Source organism: Cyprinodon variegatus, unplaced genomic scaffold (genome assembly GCF_000732505.1).
Source record: "Cyprinodon variegatus isolate N-32 unplaced genomic scaffold, C_variegatus-1.0 Scaffold602, whole genome shotgun sequence".
In the NCBI taxonomy this organism is placed as follows: Eukaryota; Metazoa; Chordata; class Actinopteri; order Cyprinodontiformes; family Cyprinodontidae; genus Cyprinodon; species Cyprinodon variegatus.
Window position 1 is genome coordinate 22,687 of NW_015151055.1, and position 6,921 is coordinate 29,607.

At 39.4% G+C, this 6,921-nt stretch overlaps 1 protein-coding gene across 2 annotated transcripts in view; it reads left to right on the forward strand.

The window, feature by feature from the left end:
- The first annotated feature begins 217 nt into the window (after positions 1 to 217).
- LOC107096159 (mitochondrial glutamate carrier 1-like) overlaps positions 218 to 6,921 on the forward strand; it is a 31,691-nt gene continuing 24,987 nt past the window's right edge. For both annotated transcript variants that reach the window (XM_015392685.1, XM_015392684.1), the window contains exons 1-2: positions 218 to 432; positions 3,493 to 4,233. The gene's annotated coding sequence lies outside the window, so the exon portion shown is untranslated. The remainder of the gene's footprint in view (positions 433 to 3,492; positions 4,234 to 6,921) is intronic.

A 6,921-nucleotide genomic window follows, 5' to 3' on the forward strand; every position in this document is an offset into this window, starting at 1 on the left:
TAACAAACCGGCCCCCTTGATAATGGACCAATCACATTCACTTTATTCACTCCTGTAAAGTCGGGCACCACTCAGGAGAATTCGGAAATGTAATGAGGGAACGGCCGCTTCCTTACGACTTTAAGTTTATTCGACAAAATTAAAGCCTTTATGAGGTTTAACTCTTCTCCAATTATTAGGCTGCTTTCTTGAAAAAACATCATCAAAGCCTAAAATGTGTTCATTTCTCTTTCAGGCTCTAAGCTTGGAGAACAGCTTAAACATGGAGGAACAGCAGTATCCTCCTCTGAACCTGGGCGACCCAGAGAGCGGTTACCTGACCGAAGCCAACCTGCTGTCCATCTCTCTGCAGATCGGACAGGACTGGCGTGTGATTGGCATTAACCTCGGGATGAGCTATGAAGAGTTGGACCGCATACAGTACAAACACAGGTGGGAAGGAAAACATCGTTTGTTTATGGAAATCTGTTGCTTTTAGAGGATTTTAAAAGTTAATCAGGCTGTGGTGCATGGCCGCAGGAAGTGGCGGTGCTGCAGCACCCCCTAGTGACGAGAAGGAGAAAATGTATTAAAAATACTTTTCACAATTTAGAAATTGCTCATGAATATTTTGGGAAATGATTTTGACTTTTTTATTTTATTCTTACATGTATTGTGATTTTGATTTAATTATTTTAAGACCCCATCAACACAAGTTCACAGAATTTACGTTGTCATGGCAACACCAAGCAAGCTAGTGGAGCAATCCCGCCGGCAGCAGCACACTAGTAAATCTACGAGGAGGAAATATGGCACAGAAACGCATTTCTGATTGGTCCGCTCATTAGAGACTTTATCTCCATGACCTCAGAGCGCACCTGAACATTTGGACACCTGTAACCATGGCAACCTACCTGTAGCTCACAGTAAGAGCATGGTTTTTTTTACTGACATTTACTGACATGTAAATGTTTACAGCATTGGAAAACCTAATAATTTTAGTTTGACCTCCTCCTCCACACCACATTAAAACAAAACAAAAATCGATTTTCATCATTTTTTGAAAAAGCTCCAGGGAGCGGGGACGCTAAAGAGCCGCGGGTTGCTGACCTCTGACCTCTGACCCATGTCATCAAATCAATACAGTTCAGTCTGTCCAATCAGCTGCCTGTAATGTCTTTAAATGTCCAGCAGGTGTCAGTATTCTGTGAGACGGAATCAATGCAGTTTGGAAATGTGTCTAAACCATTGATCTCTATTTATTTACTGGATTGCTAATAGCCTGAAAAGTGAAGCCACCGTCTGCCATGTTGGTACTCCCCACCCCCATGGAGACGTGCAGTAAAAATGCCCTCCTGTGCAGCATTAGGCTGCAAAAACCAGCAGTTTTCTGGCTGCAGGAAGAAGTTTCACGGGTGATTTCACAGCGTCAATCTGTTCATATATCAGATTCTTGTTGTAACTAAGAGCAAAAAGCAAAATGTGAACATTGTGTCTGTTATTTTACCAATTGATGTGATTCTGCTGGTGTAGAAACTGAAGCTCTGTGGATTTTATTAAATTGGTTCATTAATTTAGCTCTACTGTAAATCTGTCAGATTTAAAGGCTGATTCACAGACAGTATAAAAGTACGGCATCATTCAGGCACAATTTGCAAATAGAAAAATACTATAGCATTAACAGACATGTATTTGTAATTCAGTCTTTATGTAAAATCTTAATGTTATATATAATTACCACAACTACTATCCCTAAAATTTTGAATTAGAAAAGCTTCCTGGATGGGAAGCAAAACGTCTTCAAACCTGGAAACAAAGTCCAGTGGATTGGTTTTAATTTTTTTTTTTATTGCCAATTTAGTATTTTATTTATCAGCCACAGGATTGTTTTGAGGTGATCCTTAAATAACGAGAAAAAAATACAATCATTTTAATCAACATATGCATATTAAGATATGCATTCAGCTTACAGTGTTCAATTCATTGCAAAATTATTCACACGCCTTGAACTTTATGCTTATGTTCAACCTTGATATTAAAAGATTCTGATAGGAAACCAAAATCGTTTGAGTTACAATGAGAAAAAAAAAACAGTATTAATACTTTTAGACACCAGATTTTAAAATAATAAGGAGAAAGAGAAAGAAAATTCCAAATCTTGCCCTGGATTTACTTTGCTTGTAAAGGTGACTGCATCATGTCATCAGTGTGCAAACATGGTGAAGAAAAGCCCTCCGTGGTTGGTATGCGTCTGTAGGAGAAGCAGCAGTAGGATTGTTTTAATCTGCGCTGTCAGCCATCATTCAGCCATCTGGGACGCTGCAAGAGATTAAACTCTGTTTGCTCATCTCAGCCTCCCCCCAAAAAACCCACTCATGCTGCATCCGTAGGAGGAAAAAAATGCATTATGAAAAGTCAGAGAGTCATGTGTTCTTAGCAGGAATATCTGAACATATTTATAGAAAAATAGAAACATCTCTGCATTTTACAATTAAATGTTGAATAAACAGACCTTTCCTTGAAATGTCCATATTGCTGCTCCTTACAGTTTGCATAGTAGAGCTCCAAAAAACCAGCTGATTGCATCGACTCATTGACTCTTCAGCAATCCCTCACACTAAGCATGCTTGTAGCGACAGTGGAGAGGAAAAACTCCCTTTGAACAGGAAGAAACCTCCAGCAGAACCAGGCTCAGTGTGAGCGGCCATCTGCTGAGGCCCACTGGGGTTCAAGGAGACAGAAGCAGACATAGAAAAAGAAGCATAGATACAAAAGGCAACTGTCAACCAGCTCCACAGGCGGCCCCGTCCAGGAAACACTGCAGCAGGAAGACTCCCAGCAGCTGGAAGATTCTAGAACCACCACTGTTCCCAGCAACCTCAACCAGTTCTTCCATTCATGCTAATTCTGCAGTTTCTACCTCAGTCAGTTAAATAACCTGCTGCTGTCATTCTGCACATCTCTGATGTTGCTGCTATTTTCATATTACTGTAAAAATGTCCATAGCTGCATATTGGTTATTTATTCTACAGTTTTATATTGTTAAAACCCTTTGCAGTATTTTATTGTTTATCTTTTAACTCTTCACTATTATGTTAGTCTTATACATTTTTCTAAGGTCCATGTTTGTGTGACTATTTTTTCTAATGTTTTTGTTGCTGTAAACACCAGAATTTCCCCATTGTGGGATAAAAAAGGGAATTTCTATTCTCTTCTATTCTATTTTATTCTCTTTTATTTTATTTTTTGCTCTTCTCTTATCTTCTATTTTTTTCTATTCTATTTAATTTTATTCTGTTCTCTTCTTTTATTGTATTTTATTCTCTTTTGTTCTATTCTGTTCTATTTTATTGTATTCTAGTATATTCTATTCTAGTATATTCTATTTTATTCTAGTATATCCAAGTGTATTCTATTATTTTCTATTCTATTCTTAATGACAGTCTTTTCCAGCATCCTTCTGCAGCTGGCAGCTTTATGAAACAGCATCTGTTGTTTTGTGTTCTTCACCAGAGATAACCTGGGTGCCTTGGTGCTGGACGTGCTGTTTCATTGGGCCCGGGGACAGAGGAACGCGGGCCCCGGGTCGGTGTCCAGGCTTGTGGCGGCCATGATTGAAAGTGGGAGGAAGGATCTGGCGGACGAGATCGAGGACATTGTCAGTCTGGGAAGGAGGAAATATTCGGAGTCACTGAGGAGAGTTGGTTTAGAGGCAGAGAGACTTCAGGAAGCCCAGCTTTAGACCAACCTGCTGGTTAAAACTGAGCCCATCTTCCGCTGCTCTCTGACCAGCTGTCATAATGCTATAAAATTAAACATCTTGTGTTTTTATTTGTTCTTTTACTGCTGGATGTTCAGTCTCAACCCCAATATTGCAGCTCTGGCCATTTTTATTTTTATCCCCAAGGTCATCATGCAGTGATGAATCGTCATGATGACGTAGCCTCCCATCCCCCAGCCCCTGACAGCTTCACAGCGCTTCTACCATCTGGGTGTAATTCCACTGCCTGCCAGCAGAGGGCGTCTGTAGATTCTTCTCTATGGTTCCCAGTCAGCCTCCCCCCCCCTCCCTGCCTGGCTGCTGCCTCCTTTCACTCCCACCTCCTCCTGCTTTCACTCCCACCTCCTCCCACCTCCTCCTCTGGACCCAGATGCTAGTATTTCCTCTGTTAGCTGCTGTCGGTGTCAGACAGAGAAACTGCATCGATTTTAGCCCCAAATCAGCCCGGAGGCGCGAAGCGGCGGAAACGGCTGGTATGTATGGAGGGGGGCGGGGGGGGGCTTCCTGATGCAGAGATGGTTTAATATTTAAACCTAAAGATAAGCGCACGATTGATCTGAAATGGAGCGGTTTCAGGATATTGCTGATCTGCAGGAGCGGCTGGTTGTTGCTGTGAGATGCGTCTCCGATGCGTTTCTGATCCGCCTCTGATCCGCTGAGTAACGGGAAGGAAATCATTTCCCGTCAGGCTGTCTGTCAGAGCAGCGAATTCAAGCTGAAGGGGATTAAATACGTAGATCTGGCAGTTAGACCGGGTTTAACGGCTAGATGGAGAAAGAAAGGGCTGATTGGAGAGAGGCCATTCTAACCGTTAGACACCTCCAGGTCCGTTCAGGTCCGTCTGGAACACGCAGGCGGTGGATTTTGGCTTTTATATAAAATCCCATTCTGAGCTCGCTGGTTGTTAAAATATCATCGTTAAATTCGCACATTAAACGGAACAAACCACATTTAATTCATTTTTAATCAAAATTAAAACGGGAGGGAGACTTTTCACTGAATAAGTTTTTAACACTCATAAAAATGACTCGTTGGATTAACTCAGATTAACTGATGGCAGATTTTCCATTGAGCTAAATCCACAGTTATCTGCAAGCTGTAATTTTATTGAGTCGGTTCAACAAAATTCTTAAAAATGTAATTTTAAAAGGAAATGAATGCACCGGTGACCTGACCAAGATGGACCCCGCCTCTCACCTGTAGACACCAGGACCCCTCATCACCTCAGCTGGCATAATGCCTGATGGAAAATGGATGAATACACCAAATTTTATTATTTTTCAATTGATTCAACTTAATAAAATCTAATTCTGTTGATCTCTATTTGTTCTGGCCAGAGAAAAAACAGGTAATATGTAGCCAACATTTGGAAGAAGAATGTTTTCAAGATGACTTAGATAATGATGAAGCTGCCACCATCATGTTTCATAGTGGAGATGGTTTGTTCTAGATAAGTTTTCCTGCTCATAAATAAGCAGAAGAGTCATTTTCTGTCTGAGCCGACAGAAGCGCACATAGCTGGTGGTAAATGGCAGAGGAAGGTAGCGTACCCAAAACTTTACTTACGTCAAAGTAGCAGTACTTCATCATATATTTAAATGACAAAAAGTGAAAAAGTAGCTTGTAAAAAGGCTTAAGTCCTGAGTAACTGATACCGTGTTCAGAGCAACAGATTTAATGTTTTTTGGGTAATAAAATGAATCAATGCAGTAAGTAAGAATCGCTTAAATATACTGTTTAATTTATTATCAGCTGACCTCCAAATGACGATGCTGACTCAGCAGATGGAAAATAACATTTAACCAACAAGCATTGAGTGCAAAACGAAGAAAGTGGAGCATTTTTACATATCCACTACTGTAAAAATGTCCACAGCTGTATAGGGATGATTTATTCTTGCATAGTATTTATATTTCTAAACCACAGTACAGTACATTAATTGTTTTTAAATTCCGTCACTTATTCTGCTATTTCTATAGATGTTTAAGATCCACATTGTGAGACAATGTGTGATAATAAAGGGAAATAATTATTTAAAACAAGCTTGTTTTCACTAAGTGACGTTAAAATGGGCGGAGCAGCCAGAAATTTTAAGTAAAAGGAAAAAGTAAAATGCTGTAAAAGTACTCCCAAAAGTAATTTTTTTTGTTTTCAAAAAGATACTCAGGTAAATGTTACGTAGTAAATGTAACTAGTTACGGTGAACAGTTCTGGCCTGCACACATCCTACCCCCAGAGGAGAGTTCCCATGGCCGCTCATCAATGGATGCATTCTCACTTATTGCTTTCCTGTTTCTCTTTATTATCAATGCTTAAACATTCCCACTTATTGTTTTTTTTTTTAGGTTTAGCTAAGCTGTTCGGGCGTTGGTAAATGTTGACTGAAATATTTTAAAACCTAGATCCTCACCGTGGAGAAATAGTTTTTGGTAGAAACATCTTCATCACACCTGCTGATTCCTACAGCCTGAAAATTATTTCTGTATCCGTTATGGTTTTTGATTTATTAAACATAGTTCAACATAAACTTTTACACATTTTTCAAATTTTGCCATTTTCCCTCTTTTTTTTCCACAGAATGCTGACGTTTCAAAAACATTTTGAACAAAAAAAAAGTCCTAAAGCTTCGTTCTCCAATCCATCATGAATTAAATCGCTACGACTTATTATGCCAGAGTTAAAGGCATTTGATCGACACATCATACAGGTGATTAAACCAAGAAAGCACTGGGAGACAGTGGCTGAAAAACACATTGCTGCGTAATTTGTTCAATACTGTTGGCTGGATAGTTCTTTCTAAATGGCATTAAAGTCGTAGAGAAATCATATTTAAATATCAAATCATTCTGGCTTAAATATGTATATAAATCTACTCTTTATCAGACCATATTGTCCCAAATCCTGTCTTAAAATCTGTGTTTTTTTTGCGTTATCTTCTGCAGGCCAGTTAGTTCTACGTCAGCCTGAATGTCTTTGTTAATTTTGGAGGTTAAATATAGCCAGAGTTGTTTTCTCTTTTAAAGTCATAGGGAATTCATATTTAAATATCAAATCATTTTGGCTTAAACATGTATAGAAATGTTCTCTTTATCAGACCATATGTCTTAAAATCAGTTTTTTCCGTTATCTTCTGCAGGCCAGTTAGTTCTCCGTCAGCCTGA